Here is a 17,874-nt window from a genome sequence, read left to right as displayed (position 1 = left end):
GCCTCTAATGATGTCACGGTAGTAGGTGTGGGGTCGTAACTAAGCCATGTGCCCAGTTCTGCCAGCCTCTTTTTGGTTATGACAGTTTCCTCCTACTGACTGACTCAGAAGGGAAATGATCAGGACTTACCTTGGATTAATTTGTTTTCCTTTAGTCTTATCTAAAGATTTATTATAAAAATCACTTTTCTATTTTATCATCTGCATTCTCTGTCTTTTCCTACATCCATGTTGTTTTCTTTTCGAGGAAATCTAACATTTACATATTGAGAAATTTTTGCATTTGAGAAAACTAACATCAGAAAAATCCATGTTTTACAATTTTATGTAGGAGGAAAATGAAGTTTCCAGATAAGATTTTTTTTTTTGTCCTCATGTAAAAAGAAACTCTCTATTCCTACTTATTCTGTCTACAATCAGAAAGTCATGAACCTTGCATAATTTCACAATTTCACTATTTTCATTAATAAGACTCCTCTGATGAAATATACAGAGGAGAAAATTCCTCTTTTTCTCTATCAAATAAGAATGTTTCTCTATCAAATAATCACATCCATCTGTAATGGATAATGCAATTAAGGCTCTGTAGATGAATTATAATAGCATTACTTTTTTTTGCCAAATAGGAAGTCAGAACAACAAGAGGAAAAGTCAAGTAATATGTTCAAATGCAAGTTGACAAATAGATTTTGATTAAATCAAATACTTCTAATATTACTTAACAAATAATCACTTTTATTGACTTTGTAAATAAGTATCATTTCTTGATGCTTATAAATACAAATTATCTTTATGACTAATACCAATACTACATAAATTATCATTTATTAAACAAAGTTACTGATAACTGTCCATGCCATAATTTATAGAACACTGAATGTTAGGCACCAATTTGTGAAAAAGTTAGTGAAGAATTAAAAATGCCTTTTCACTTTAACTAGACCTAAATTTATTTTTCTTTATGTCTGTGTTTTAAAATTCTTTTGACTCTTGGTACAGTATTCAGGTAATCAATTTTTTTAATATTTTGTTGTGGGTTTCCTATAATTATGTTCAAAATTTGGATAATTTTTCAATAACTTCTTTATATTTATTTATAATAGTCTTTTTCAAGATTATTTATATTATATTTCTGATTCTTAGAAGCTATTAAAAACTTCTTTGGGTTGAGGCCCCACCACAAAACACTTAATGAAAAGCTCTGAGAACAGAGTCCAGACAGTAGTATTTCTAAAGATTCCCACATATTTTATTTTTATTTATTTACTTTTATTAAACCATAGCTGTGTACATTAGTATGATCGTGGGGCACCATACACTTGGTTCATAGATCGTTTGACACATTTTCATCACATTAGTTAACATAGCTTTTGTAGCATTTTCTTAGTTATTTTGCTAAGACCTTTACATTCCACATTTACTAGGATTCACATATACCCTTGTAACATGCACCGCAGGTCCACATATTTTAAAATGTAATCTGATTTATCATGGATGGAATGGCACTGTTTCTTGAATGACTAGAAGGGCATATATTCAGGTGAGAGTTATTTTCTTAACAGGATACCTACACTGCCTAACAAGATATTTCAGCAAAACACTATAAGGGAATTATCTAAAAGGGGAAAAATGCCCTATCATTATATTCAAAATAAATTAGAAACAGAAAGACCTTCACAAAAGCATATGTAATTGTTGGTTTAAAGGCCAAAATTACATGTGTTTCCTGGAAATATCCATATTTAATAGTTCCATCAGTTAGGCAGATTGGCAGGTAGGTAGACAGGAAAAAAATCAAATGTGTAGGAAGAATAATTCTTGGATTGTACAATATAGGCCACCTAGAAGATCATCATAATCAGAAAGAACAAATGTGGATATAGAACAAAAATAGAATACAAAAGCATTGGAATGCTTTATGGTTAATGGATGCTGTCAATCTCTGGACCCTCTGTTGTGTTTGTCTAAATAATATGTGCGATGGCGTTTCTGCTCCAAGCCTTGTTTAGAAAATAAGCAGAATGCCAAGTCTACAAAAATACATGATGTATGCCCAAGTGGTTTTTTGTTTGTTTGTTTTAAATATTTGAGGTAAACCAGAAACAGCATGCTTTGAAGAGGTACAGCAAAGGAAGACAGTTTTGGGATGGCCACTAGCATCTTGTAGAAATAGGGGTCATTAATTATCTTTTGGATAAACATATGTCTGTCTCCTCACATAGATGGCGAGAGTCTGGAAGGCAGAGACCACATCTCATCTTTCCTGCAGCCCTAGAGCAGGTAATGCCCAACGTGCAACAGAAATGCAGGAAGTACTTTCAATAAGGAAACATCCAGTAGCTTGTCCCGTGTTGGTGAGATGAAGCTGCATAGTCTGTTCCCCAGCAACAGATTGTGAGCTAAGATCCGGGAGACGTGAGTGGCAGTTCTGGCCCATTCACAATGTATAAGATTATATGAAATGATCTTTAAGTTTCTGCTAACTCTAGAATTATAGTATTATAGTCTTTATTCCTACTATTAAGATGTAATTATTTTTACCTCCTTCATGATACTTGACTTATTAAAATTTCCAATAGCATAAAATGGAGCTAAAGGCTAGAAAGGGGTAGCTTTATAAAAATTTAAATTCTTTTCCACTTACAAAATTATATTGCAAACCTGAAAATAGAGATTGCACAGCCAGTGGTCCAAGTCCAGGCAAATCGAGTCTTCAATTATCCTGAAACTGCTGAGTTTCTGGTCATAATGGCCTCGGAGAAGGGGACACTTGAATTTTCCCTCTGCTACATCAAAGTTGTTATCACACAAAGGGAACACTGCCCAGCCCACAACCTGGTCAAGGCAAGTGCATGTTCCACAAAGGAGAAGGAGTTCAAACAAGAAAGCCATGCCAGGTTTCACATCTTTCTTTTGGGGAAGTACCTAGAAAAGACATTAAGACAAGGGAAGATGGGGATGTTTGTACTTCCAGAGACACACTATGTTCAGTAATGCTTGTAGACAAAGTAAAAATCAGTCTGTATTCCTGCTGTTTGTTCTCAAAAACTCATTATTTCTGTATTTACATAAGTAACCCTCCATGAAAATGTGACCCACACATAAAGACAAATTTGACTCTGGCAGTTTAAGATAATGCACTTTCTGTGCATATTGCAAGGGTACATGTCAAATATATTAATAGTAGAGTATAAATGTCTAACAACAATTAAATAAGGTATGTGAAGGCTATGTTAACCAGTTTGATGTAAACATTCCAAATTGTATATAAAATCAGCACATTGTACCCCATAAAGGCAGTAATGTACACAGTTATGATCTAATAAAAAAAATCTTTGATAAAAAAAGATTATGCATTTTAAAAGCTTTATAAATCAGGCTTGCGATGTCAGCTAACATGATATTCTGTATTTTCATTCCTCTTTGCTTGAGCTCCATTGTATAGGTATTTCTGTCTTTCATCAAAGCTAATGTTTCACATGCCCGTCATTCAGTTTTGTATCATTCATGTATCCAGCCCAAGTGCCCTGCATATGATAAATGCTTTTTAAAAAGTGGTTGAATAAACTATCCCACTCCTCAGAAACTAAGCCTACCCATAATGATAACTTGCCTTATTATTACAACATCCACCTCTTGAAGAAAAAAGAGTCCCATTTAATTTTGTGACTCCCCTGTTTACTTCACCTGATACTATGATGCACATGGCTATATAAGCAATAAGTCTGTGCTATATAAAAGGCATCGTAAAAATGGATGAAATACTTATATTGACCAGGCTACTGTTCAAGTCCCCAGACTCTAAGATATGGAGCCTATTTGTTGGCATTTAAAAAAAAATTAGGAAAATCAAGACATAGATAATATCAGAATTTAAAAAATAGATAATAACAGTATATAATAGCCTTAGTTTTTTTTTTAAATTTTGCATGAATAATTACAAATAGATAAACATAAGAACTTACCTAAGACTATTTTAAAATAATATATTCAACAAAAAATAGTATAGGTTATTTTATATGATTTATGTAAATATTCTAACAATTAGTTTAGATATAAAATGAAACAGAGGCATCCGTTGAAAAATACCCTAACCCTGCTGCAGCTGCTATTAAACCATTAAAAGGATCAGGTTTCATTTAAACCAGATTTAACCATTTTCTACAACAGCCCATGGGAAAGCTAAAAACATTAGGCACAAATTACTAACAAAAGAGATCCTTAATCAAGCTATACTTTTCATTTGGTTAGTTGGCTATGAGTTATCCTTTGTGATAAAAGAATAAAAGTTAAATGAGGAGGAGAAGGACAAATGGAGTCAGAAACCTGCTTGGACCATCCTTGAAAAATAAAGTTGAACAGATGCTCTTAACAATAGATTCCTCTATTTTTATTCCTGCATTTAGAAATGAAAACTAGTGCCCCTCTTATACTAAACTGGTCTTATTCAGCAATACATTTAAAATAGAAAAAGTAAGAATTTATCCAGTAATGACCCAATTCTACCATTAATTTTTGTGGGGTTTTGGGCAAGTCTCTTCTCTTTTTGTATCTAAGTTGCCTTATTGCTAAAAAGCAAGAGCATAAATGGCATCTTCTCTGAGTCAATCGATTTAAACAATAAACACAAAAAATGCTCAGGAAAATATGAACAGTGCATTATTACTTATTTATGTTAAGAATTTATATCCCAACTACTTCTAAAATGACTTAGATCATAGTTTTTATTTTAATGAAGAGGAAAAAAATTTTCAAGGCTAAAATACACATATAAATATGCAAAATGCCAGCATCCTTTTGTGCATAAAAGATAGTTTAAGGCTACCAACCACAACATATTATCACCATGTGGTACTGTAACAATGCACAAGAGAAATTCTCCTCGATCTGTTCCCCAAGAGAGAAGAGTCAAGTGCAACCACCCTGACAGTCCCTGAAATAAGTAGGCATATGAATAAGATCCAGTATAGTTACTGATACTGATTAGAAGGAGGATAAGAGACACAAATTATTAAATAAAGGAATTTCCTTCATTTGACAACAGTTATCTTATATATTTCTGTATATTCTTTTAGTGCCTTGCCTTTGCTGTGTGTTATAGGAGAGGTCTTTTGCCTAGCTAGGGACTTTTCCTCCCTGGCAAGAAAGATCACTAAGTTTCATTATACTTCTCAGAGGATCCTTTCCACAAACCTGAATATTTCCATAGCAATCCTATGTTGTATCCTAGAGGTATTTTTTAGTAGATCTGCAATTAAATACTATATATTACAAGAAATAAATGCCATCTCATCATGAGAAGCCTGGAAGCTGGAAGTTATAATGTCCTCCAAGTACTTTATTTTCTGATAACTATATAGATCACGCCATTGGAAGTAAGAGATACTACAGAGCTGAATTTAACTGTATGGCATAAGGATGATCATTTAATCTTCCATATCACAAATAGTGCTTGTGAAAAGGGAATGAAAGGAAAGCAGAATCCAAGAAACTAAAGACAAAGTTGAAGACTGAATGTTGAATGGAGAAATGAAAGAGAAGCAAAATTCTTTCTACTTAAAAGAGATACTTTTTTTATATGTAGGTACCATCCTATTTTTATTCACTATCATAAAATTTACACAAATCTATTATTAAGAAGTTAAGATTTGTGTCATGCTTTTCTCTGCCTCTCGGGAATTCCTCCAGCATATCTAGTCACACTTCATATGGGTTGCTTAGTGTTATTCAAGCTTTATAGTATTTCCCTAAATATGAAGAAAAATACTTAAGAAACACCAAATACTCTTAAATTAAAGTAATCCAGTAAATGATAAAAAATGAAAAACACACATATTCACATTCATTTTAACAAATGTTTTATTTTTTGTAAGATTATCATTTTTATAATCAGAAAAGATATTGGTAAAGTAATTTCAAAAACAGAGGGCCTTCCAAGTCTTGCTTCTGTTACAATGAAGATGGTCATGAATGCCCAATGATCCTACTATAAAATGGAAAAAAACAGTTTAATTAAAAAATTATGTGTATTTTTTAACCCATTGGGGACCTAAGGACCCAAAGAGATTTAACAAATACTAAGTCCCATAGATGGATAAGGTCATCTTACGTGAGCTAAGGCTAGAGGAAGCTCTTTTTTAAACTTCAGAATATTAACGGAACATACATTTTGATTATATAGTTTGCATTTGTCTATTTTAAGTCAAAGTTATAAGTATGCCCTTCTGTCAGAAAGTGTGTCCCAGAGAGCAGGTGAAGAGGTCTACCTGTCACTAGAGAAGGAGAAACTGGCTAAACTTTCAACAATTTGGGGCCAATGTAATATATTGCCCAAACACAAAGCAAATCTCCATTATTTACCAATTATGAATCTTAAGATGTCACCAAGAGCAGCACCTGAGCAATTGAATCTAGGCAGGGAGGCAAAGAGAGATTTCCAGTGGCACAGAAATCTTAGGGCAAAGCTGGTGAGCAGAGCAGAATCCCACGTGACATGGATACCAAGCACAGTAGAAAAGAGGGACAACTTTTACAACCTTTTACAACTTAAAGCTTTTGGAACCAACTTTAAGCAAATTAAATCCAACTAAATCTGAAACCCAATTCCAACTTAATTCAATTCCTGATTGGAGCAGAAAGATCAGCCTCTTGTGGAGAATAAATATTTTCTACTCCAACATCTCTAATTTGTTCAATACACACTGTCTGGCACATAATACACAACAATGAGACATCCACTGAAGCAGGAAGATGTGATTCATATACAAAAGAAAACCAGTCAATGAAAACTTACCCAGAGACGACCCAGCTGTTGAAATTAACTAAGACTTTAAACAATCATTATAATTAGAAAAAAAAATTAGAGTAAAAGATGAAAATAATCAATGAAAGAATGGAGTATTTCAGAGAACTTTAAAAAAAAATTAGAGTAAAAGATGAAAATAATCAATGAAAGAATGGAGTATTTCAGAGAACTTTTTAAATGTTTAGAACAGAAATAAAATATTTGAAAAGGACAAAATCATTACATGGGCTTAACAGTAGAAATGGACACTTTAGAAAAGATAGGTGAACTCTAAGAGAAATCAATATAAATTATCCCAATTGAAGCAAAAAGATAAAAATAATAAAATAGAAAAACAAATCAAAGCATATAAGACCTGAGACATGATAACAATCTAATACACATGGAATTGGAACCCTAAAAGTAGACAAGAAAGGGTATGGGGCAGAAAAAAATATTTGATGAGATATTGGCTGAAAATATTCCAAAATTGATGAAAGACATCAATCTACAAAACCAAGAAGCTCAGAAACTCTCAAGCAGAAAAAATACAAAGGAATAATAACTGGTCATATCATTGTCAAACTAATGAAAATCCAAGATAAAGAGAAAATCTTAAAAACAGACTCATCCATGTTACCTAACAAAAAGTACATTATTAGCTATCAAAGAAACATGCTTATTCAAGTATACATATTTCCTCTTCATGACATTCCAAGTTTAATATAAAAATATCATACATTATATGACAAATATAACTTTCATTGCTTTGCCCAGCTTCTTTGCTCTGCATTCTGGTCACATAAAGTTAATTTTATCTCTAGCACTATATCAAAGTTTTCTGGAAACACTGATTTATTATAAGTTCTACTTCTTTTGGCTGCTTGGTAGGCTGTTTCAAACCTAACTGACATAACTTTATTTGTACCATATAAATTGCAATTCTTCAGCATTATATTCAAGACCCTAATGAAGCCTCACCACAATCTAATTTTCTAGTTTTACCTCTTATTAAGCATTTAAAGTACTTAAATATATATTAGCATATGTCATATATACACACACATATTAATGACTCTCAAAACTATTACTATCAAAATTATTTTCTCAAATGTCTGTGTGTACCCACAAGCTTGTACATGCACACACACACAGTCTATTATTTTCTCATGACAGCTCTTTCATAAGGAAATCCTTCTTCCTACTTCAAAGTGATTTGCTCATTATAATCAAAGAATTTTGTCTTCAGTTTGGGCAAGACCTTTGAGGTGATCATTTCTAATCCACATGCTCTCAAGCAGATGTATATGAAGAAATGCAGATGGGACCCAGAATAGGTCCGGGGTCTGGGGGAAGGAAGACAGATAAAACGAATGGAAAATAAACTCGATAGTACCTCCCAGGTCTGACATTCTATGGGGAATAGACCCGGGTAATCAAGAAAGTAAATCAATGGACTTAATTTGCATTAGAAATAGCAAAATGTTGTTCTGAGGCAGACAACTCTGGACCGATGAGTGGGAGTTGAGGCACAAAACAGTAATCTAGGTTATCCAGTGGGAGTTTAATATTATCGTTATTTTTTTTCTTTCATTCCCTCAGCCAAGATAAATAAGTGGGTAAATTACTTCTAATCCCCAGACTTTTTGCTGTGGGATAAGAGAAAGTAATTACTCTTAGAAATCTATCTTGGCCTAGGGATCCAAGGACAGAGGGTAACAACAGCAACTGTGACTATCAGAGTGATGATCTTACTTCCTATACCATTGGAAAAACAGTGCTCACATGTCAAATGTAGTAGTTTCTGGTCCCTGTTTAAGAAAAATTATTTTTTAAATTCCTTAATCCTACCAGTTGGCACACAGCAATAGTTAACACTTATTTGCTAAATATAAGGCATTTTTTAAACACTTTATCCTCAATAACTCAATCACCATGATAAATCCCATGAATTAGATGGTATGATTGACTCCATTTTACAAATGATACAACTGAGGCAAAGAAAGACTTGGTCCAAGGTCATACAAAACAGATATAGATGGTAGAGCTGGGGGTGATTTTAAGCAATCTGCCCCAGAGCCATTCATGCTATGTTTTCTGAATGCTGTGTGGCCAAGAACTGATGGTCTACCTTGAGTCATGGTGAAAGACCTCAAGGTCACTGTTCTGTACTAATTACTGTTTTTCATGATTCCTATAACCTGAGAAGCTAGAGTTTTTCTTTCAGATGTTTTTCTGTATCCAGACTGTTCTTTTCTCCTAAATTGCTCACTTTTATTCAGACATCCAAAGAAGACGAGTTTACCAAGAAAAAATATTTTTACCCTAATAAAAACCTACTGCCCAAGATCCATAAAGAATGAGTCTTTTCAAAGGGCTAAATTTACTGCATATCTTATAAATAAATAATTCTAAAGAAAAATCCTCCTTAAGTAAAGGGAACATTCTATGATCTCTCAAACCTGAAGTCCCTGGATCTAATTTTACAATATCCCAACAACTAATTTAATCTCTCAAAGAACACCAACAATTATACCACGACACCATTAAAGGCCCTAAACTAGCAGTTCTCAAATTAAGTTTGTATAAGAGTAATCCAAGTGTACTTATCAAAAATACGGATTTCCAGACCTTGTGCTTACTCTTGAATCAGAGTCTGAGGTGGGAACTGGACTCCAATGATAACAAGTATGCTAAGGTAATAGAGAATCAGGTGTTCCTTTAGGGAATCACTTCGAGAATCACTACCCAATGTATGTACAATGATAAGCAAGATGGGCTTATGAACCTTTGATTACATGTCTGATTGATTTCCACTGCTAAGGACAACTACACTTCTGCCTGAAAAGGAACTGAGTCATACCTGACTAATTACTGGTTAAATAATAATTTAACCTTTCCACCATTTTCTTTTCAAACATAACTGAAATTAAGAGGAAATATATGGTATGTCCTCTTATTATATCACAGGTTCATTACCTGACCTCAACCCCAACATGTCATAACTCATCTCTTCACATGCTACTCAAATGTTCAAATAAGACTATTTTGCTCAAAAGAGATAGAAAAAAAGTCTAATTGAATACTTTAATTTAGAAAATCAAGATCTACAATTCTCCCCCTCTCTTTTTTCTTTTCTTTTTTTGATTGTGAAAACAAAAAGTTGAGTTTTCTTTTCAGTAGCTCCTTGTTAGGCAGAAGATAGATCTTTCCTTTCACTGTCCCTGAGAGTTGAACACATTGGGGAAAAATTGGGCACAGCCCATTACTTTTACAAACCCCAGTGAGTGAGCCTCAATGCACAAAAAGATGGCATTTCTGAACATCTGCAGCCTGATTAGATCAAAGACCAACAAATTAACCACAAATGGTTTCACAAGGAGCATGCAAATATATCATTTGGAAAGGAGAAAACTTTTGGCAATAATTGCTAATCAACATTTTCCCTTTGGGCAGCCCATATTGCACCAAAGATCTCCAGCAATGAAGTTAATGCCTGCACAGCATCTTCTATTTTACAAATCTCTTACATGCACATTATCACACTGCATCTGCATGTCAGTCCTGTTATGTTATCGACATTAGCCCATTTTGCAGGTGACTGCAAAAAGGATTTGGGAAAGCAATGACTTGCTCATGTTTCTCCAGCTACTGAACTATTGAGTTGACTTTATCAAAAACCATGTCTGACTTGAGTGCTTCCCTTCAATTATCCATACATTCACACACATTTATTAAATGTCCATTTTGCACTTAAGCACCATTTTTAGCACTGAGGATAAAGATAATTGAGACAAATGAGCTTCCTACTCTCGCTGGGCAATAGTCTGGGGGGAAAGGGAATAAGCAATGAACAAATGCATAAGACCTCAGTGATAAGCACTTCACCTATAAAAACTGATACTGAAATAATGAAAATGAACAGCTATAGAAAAAACAGTGACTAGGGAAGGGGGCTATTCTGTCAAGCATCTTTTGTGTAAGGAAACAACTATTACCCTGAGAACTGCCACCTTAAGGTGTGAACCAAAAAAACCCTAGACAGGAGGCAGCAATCAATTCAGTGGCCCTATAGCAAGAATGAACTCGGCATGGTCAGAGAATGAAAGAAGGCTGAAATAAAACTCATAAGCAAAAAACTAACATGAAATAAAGGAAGAGAATGGGATACAGGCCTGACCACTCAAAGTCTGAAGGCCAAGTAAGAAATCCGGATTTTATTCAAAATGCAATGAAGATCTAAATGCAATGGAAAAATCTTAAGCAGAGGCCTGAAATGATCTAATTTGCAGCTTGCTAGATCGACCTTTATTGGTCCTTGAATTTAGTGATGTTTTTGTTTGAACATAAATCCTTTCCCTGCTACCATCATAAGCTTTGAGAGCCTCATAAGTTCAAAGTTATTGACTTCTGTCTTGGTGCATGTACGAGGCAGATGATGGGAAAAGATAGCCAAGCCTATCCTTTGCAATTAACAGGCTGTGTGACCTTGGAGGAATTCTTTGCCCTACTCAGTCCTGTGTGACTTCCTTCTGTGTTCATGTGAGAATTAATGCCTTAAAAGTAATTGTAAAGCATTTTGTATGGATGTTGAAATATTAAAACATATTCCCTCTGAATGTGAGTGAGTTCAAATATAGAAGCAAGTTCTTCCTCTTTGGAGAATTCAAAATGATTTGATTGTTGAATTGCATGCCAAGTGAACAAGAACTACTATTTTGTAACTAGGGCATTCTTATCTCTGAATACATTGCATGTGAACAGATGTAGGGAGCAGACACAAAGGACAAAGATGGATTTATAGCATTATGAAAGCATTCCCAATAAAATAAAGAATGTGAATCTGTATAAAATACAAACAATTTTCAAAAGTTAAAAAACAAAATATTCCACTAAAAGCTAGTCAATAGCTGTCTCTTTGAAAACCTCACTGTAACTCTTTGGAGTTCTTAGATTTGTTCATTCATTTTAAAAATATTTATTGAGACAGTCCCTTTTCTAAGTGCTGGTGAAACAGCAATGAACAAAGAGACCAAAGTCTCTCCTCTCAAGGAGTTTGCATTCTAGTGCTGCAAAATATTCTTAGGATTGAGTGACCACCTGCCAACATCATGGAATGTGACCACCTCCTTCCCAGTGTTAGTTCACTACATGATACAAAGGCTGTCCTTTCAGACACTGAAAGGAGAGACTAAAAAGAGAGAGTTTAGCTTTAGAAACAGCCTGATAAAAACGCAAAGAAAAATTACGAGGTTTGATGGGTAATTTACACCCAAGAAAAACCAATATATCAGTTCTTGCTGTTTCCTTTAGAGTGAGTTCTAAACTCTGTGTTTGAACTGAGGAGTCATTTACAATTTGATTTGAATCTCAGTTTCAAATGTGTGAGCAAATCTTCATTTCTAAACCTCAGTTTTTCTCACTTGCAAAATGGGTACCCGGTGGATGGGGTTGTGTGAAATTAGTACGGATGGTGTACATTAAGTGCATAGTGCCATGATGCACCGCAGGCACCCACTAAATATTACTCTCCCTCTTCTACCACAGAATAAGGGATTCAGTGATGAAGTAATTTTCTGTAGTGATGACCTCGAAATCTCTCACATCATCCCATAGCAATAAGCAGAGGCAAAATGGCATCAAATTTAGGATGGGATATATTTCTTAGAGAGAAGAGAATTTCTTGAGTATTTCTTAGAGAGAAGAGAGTTAAGGAAGGATTAACTAAGAATTCTTGAAGAAATTTTTTGAAGGAATGGAGAAAGTTCATGTGCAGAAGAAAACAGAGAGCCTTCCACATGGTGGGTTATTATTATAATGAGAAAATAACTATAGCCACCAAATATTTCCTACATGCAGCCCACTGTGCTAAACAGTTTATATGTCACATTATTTAATTCTTATAAAATCCCTACAGAGTAGATATTAGATCCTCATTCCACAGATTGAGGGGGCAGAAGCAAGATATTAAATAATTTTCCAAAAGTGTTGAAGGTCAGTAAGTAGCAGAACCAGGATTCCAACTCCCATCAGCCACACAGTAAAGATGTCCCCTTAACTACAACACTTTGGACCAAGTTTGTGGTTGTTTATTTTGGTGGGGGTGAAGAGGAAAGGGGTCAGGTGTCCCATTGCCTGACTAGTGAGGACTGTGTATGGCAGAAACAGTGGGAAACAAGTTAAGGGTGAGTTAGGAGAGACCACTGCTAGGAGTAGAATGCCCGGTGACCGCTGGAGCCAACGGGGAAGAGCCATTTGCCTTCAAACTTCTCACAAGTCACTTCCCAGCAGAAGTGACCCATTCAAGAACTGACACAAAGGGCCTTTCTCCAACCAATATAATAAAAAACTTTCTAAAGCTATACACTATAATATACTCCAGGACTCACCAGTATTAATGGTGATAACCAATGATCAATTAAGGCAGTCATGCTCAGGCTCTGGTTTTGCTAAGACCGCTCCTTCCTATGAGTTATGAAAATCATTTCAATTCTTAGATATTAGATGTCACATGGAAAATAACCTCTTGCAAAATGTTGGGTTCATCGTATTTTAAGAATAAATACTTTAGGTCATTTTAATCAGTTTCTGATATATGCAGTATTCAGAAAGCACCTCAGGGAAGAACATGGTGGTCCTGACTAATAATGACAAGAATATGAACTATATTCTTCATATACATACTGGAATTGGAGCATTACCAAAGTGCTTGACCATCTTAAGTATTTAGGAAGCTTTAAATAAAAGGTAAATTTGCCTATTTCACTGAAATAGAGTACCTTTTTTTTTGAGCATATAACTTCAAACTTATTAATTTCATGGCTATATTTTAAAGTGAGTGCCAGGCCCAGCCAGATGACTACATGATAAGTGTCTTAAAATTTCAAGAAAAGCCACTAAACTTTTCACAGTATTTGTGTTTCATTCTCAGTGTAATAAAAATATGCCACCCTTTTAATAATGAATAATAGATTCTCAATTTGATTTACATGCATGGATTAAATGTCATGTTTGAAAAGTTACTATTTTATTCATATTGGATTTCCCTCCAGTAAAACAAAAATGGTGCCCTTCTACTATTATAATACTGATACCTTGCCACACAGATATTTAAATATTAACTGGTTGATATACTTTTAAAATTCTATAGATGCATAAAATAGTCTAACAGCACAAGGAGTTTAAGTAGGTTTTCTTTTTTTTTATTTTTCTGGTTTTCTCAGGGCTGCCTATATGTACTCTACAACTAGCCAAAACCTCCCACACCTCATAAGGCTGCACCAATACAGAACAGAGAGAAGCCAGCCCTCCCTCCTGTCACAAACTAAGCTCATTTCCATGATAGCAGATTCACATATTGATTTCTACAGTGTTGAAATCTTTCATTGCTCTTTCTTTTCCACCAAAAAATAAATAAATAAATAACTAAAATAAAAATATAATAATAACAAAAACAAAACAATGTCACTAGTTTTTCAAGAGCCCCTTAATTAGCTGGCTAGAGCGTCCATAAAAGATCTACAAACTGGAGGGCCTAAACAACAGAAATGTATGCTCACAGTTCTGGAGACTAGAATTCCATGGTCAAGATGTGGGTAGGGGTGGTTTTTTCTGAGGCTTCTCTCTTTGACAGTCTTCTCCCTGTGTTCTCATACACCCTTCCATGCATGTGTGTGTGTGTGTGTGTGTGTCCCCTCATCCCCTCTTTTTATAAGGACACCATTTATATTGGATTGCACTCATTTTAACTCAATTATCTCCTTAAAACCCTATCTCCAAATATAGTCACATTCTGAGGAGGGGAGTTGGGGGTGGGTCAGAACCTCAACATCTAAATTGTGGAAGGGAACAGAATTCAGTCCACAACAGTCCCATATGGATCCATCTATCACACCTGCCTTTTTACGTGCATATGGCACAACTAAGGATAAGCCATTTTGCACAAAAACCTAAAAGCCTTTGGCTGAATATAGAGATAAGATGATTTTTGTTTTTCCATTAAAGCACACAAAGTTCAATTTGTGGAAGTTATCTAGATCATCAGCACTTTTTATTTCTCCATAACTTGGTAAAGTACTTGGTACTTAGAAGGCACTAAACAAGTTCTTTAGTTTTCTATTACTGCATAACAAACTGCTCAAAAACTTAGCAGCTTGAAACAAAAACATTTACTGTATTTTCCAATTATTGGATTGGGAATTGAGGCACAACTCAAAATAGTGATTCGTACACTTCGCATGGCATCAACTGGGTCATTTGGTGCTGCTATGCTGGGCTGGATGCAGGGTCCAGGGTCCAGGACAGCATCACTCACAAACCTTGCACCCAGGCAGGGACAAATGGAGGTTTGGCTAGGCTTGGGTATTAATGCTCATCTGAGTGTTCTCTCTCTTTCTCTCTCTCTCAATTTCTCTCCTACAGTCACAGAAACTTACTTTGTGTCTCTCCAACAACATAGCTGGAGCTTTTACATAACGACTTAAAACTCTAAAAGCAAGGTTTACAACAAGATGGGAAATAGCAGCTGCCAGCCTCTTAAAGGCTGATGATACTCAGTATCATTTCTATCTAATTCTGTTGGTCTTATACTCACAAGGTCCCCTAAGATTTGAGGGGAAGAAGCACAGGCCTCACACTTCAGTGGGAGGGGTAGCAAAGATTTCATGGCAATCTTTAATCCACTACAATAGGCTATTGGTAACCAAATGAATGAATAAAAACATACAAAATGTATTAGGTAACACATACAATTAATCTATTTGGTCCTATACAATGATGTAATCTTTGATTAATCCAGTCACTTCTATCTGAATTAACACCAAACACAAATGATTTCTAATAATGCAAGCAAGCTGGTGTGAGTCCAAGAATGCTACTTGCCAGGTTTTCATGTTTGACTCTTACATGTATTTTTCCTACCTTTGAAATGTTTATTTATTTATTATCTTACTTCTCATTTGCACAGTGTTGTGGACTGAATATTTAGGTTCCCCCACACACACGCCAATTCCTATGTTGAAGCTCTAACCCCCAATGCAATGGTATTTGAAGGTGGGGCCTTTGGGGCGTAATTAGCTTTTGATGTGATCAGGAGGGTGGGACAACATGATGGCATTAGGGTCCTTATGAGAAGAAGGCAGAGAGATCTCACTCTTTCTACTTGCACAGATGCCAAGGAAAGGCCATCGGAGCACACAGGGAGACATCTATAAGCCTGGAAGACAGTGCTCATAAGGACTGGATCTGCTGGCACTGGCACTTGATCTTGTACTTCCGAGCCTTCAGTATTGTAAGAAATGAACGTTGCGTAAGCTTCTCCCCCATTCTATGGTATCATGTTATAGCAGCCTGAACTAAGACACACAGTGAAGGAATAATTTAATCAGCCCACGGTAGACAGCCATGGCCGAAAAAAGGAAGGTCGATGTGTATGCAGTTAAGGAAGGGCCAGAATAAGAGTGTGTGTTTTCTGAGAACTAGACCTTTCACTTAAATTATTTAATCTTTCTGGCTTTCTTAATACAAAGTATATAACTGTCTTCTATAATCAAAAAGGCCCAATGCAGCTATTTTCATTTAGAAATACCAAAATCATTTGGAGAAATTTTTTGCTTGGTCTTTAAAAAAATCAAGGTGGCAGTTCAAGAAGAAAGCACATTGTGGAGGCCCCAAGCATGCCTAACACTTGAAAATTCTCCGAAGGCATCCAGAGGCTTTGTATCCACTTTCCTCCTGAGAATGAGTTTTGTCACGTTTCCTCAGGCCTCAATGAGTTCTATGCTTTAAAACGTTTATTTTAAATATTTTTTTTCTAAAGAGAGAAGAGACCAAATAAACAAGAAGTAGTAAAGCCATAAAATATTGATACTTTTTTACTTATTACCAGTGATGGAATCCCCATTAAAAGTAATGATAAAATAATACCTCTGATCGATTTGTTTCCTCTCCATCACATCTATTTTAGAAATTACTGGTACCAAAATGTAGCTCTTAAGATTATCTTAACATTTCCTTTATGTTCTCTCTCTCTTTTTTTTTTTTTTTCAGGAAACAATACACATTTTTGGTAAATTGACCTTATATTAAACTTGTTGCACTCCTGTAAGTAGAGTTTTACATTTCGTTTTCTTTTTATTTTAGAAGAAACTATTATACTTACTATATTTAAGTACTATATGCTCTGAAAAACACAAAAATACATATGGCATTGTCCCACCCTTAAGCCTTTAAGATCTTTTCGGATGTAATTTATGTGTATAAATAATAGCAATAGTGACTGAGCTTAAATTCTGGAAGGTCAGTAGGAATTAAGACTCACCAGGGATAAATGCATGGAGGCATGCCAGAACTTGGAGGATACATGAAACTCAGCATAGCTCAACCTGAAAGGGTGGCTGACTACAGAGTGGGAGATTTAATGGGCACGAAACGGTGGAAGGAGTTGAGGCTACATTACAGGAGTCTTTTAATCCATGGCAAAGAGTGTGTTTGCACTAAGAGCAATGGGAAGTCATCAAATGGTTTTTAAAAGGAAGTGATTGGGTGATGCGATGGAAAGACCATTTTAGCTAATGATGACCCTAGGGGTATTGATGATTACTGCCGGGGTTAATGGAATGCCCTATTTGAACTTAGAAAAAAAGTGTTGAGTACCCAGATTTACAAAGCAAGTGTTTCATTCCCAACATTGCCCTAATAAGCTACATGATTTTTATATTACTTAGATTAAATAGAAATATTACATCTCATTTATTTCTTTCAAGGTTAAATGTCATAATGATATCAATGAAAGCAACAAATTCTACCTTTCTACCTTCGACTCACAACCCTTACAGGTTTTAGAGAGGAAGGACTTAAGATATCAAAATAAAAGTATGGTTCACAATTGCTCATTTAACCTTTCAAACAATATTATCAAGTTACAAAGGGAAATAACAATATACTTTAGATAAGAAAACTGCATTTAAGGTATACATTTGAGTTTTGCTTGTTCTTTTTGTTTTTTAGAACTGATTTGCTTTTAGTTTAAAAAATATTTCAGTCTTTCAACATGTCAGGCATTGAACTACGCTGTAATATTTACTCTGGAC

General features: G+C 35.0%; 1 pseudogene; it reads right to left on the bottom strand.

Moving 5' to 3' along the window:
* The window catches only part of LOC128594742 (uncharacterized), a 223,602-nt pseudogene that overhangs the window by 89,806 nt on the left and 115,922 nt on the right, over positions 1–17,874 (bottom strand).

The sequence above is a fragment of the Nycticebus coucang genome, chromosome 9 (assembly GCF_027406575.1).
Source record: "Nycticebus coucang isolate mNycCou1 chromosome 9, mNycCou1.pri, whole genome shotgun sequence".
Taxonomy (NCBI): domain Eukaryota; kingdom Metazoa; phylum Chordata; class Mammalia; order Primates; family Lorisidae; genus Nycticebus; species Nycticebus coucang.
This window is presented reverse-complemented; position numbering and strand designations above follow the sequence as displayed.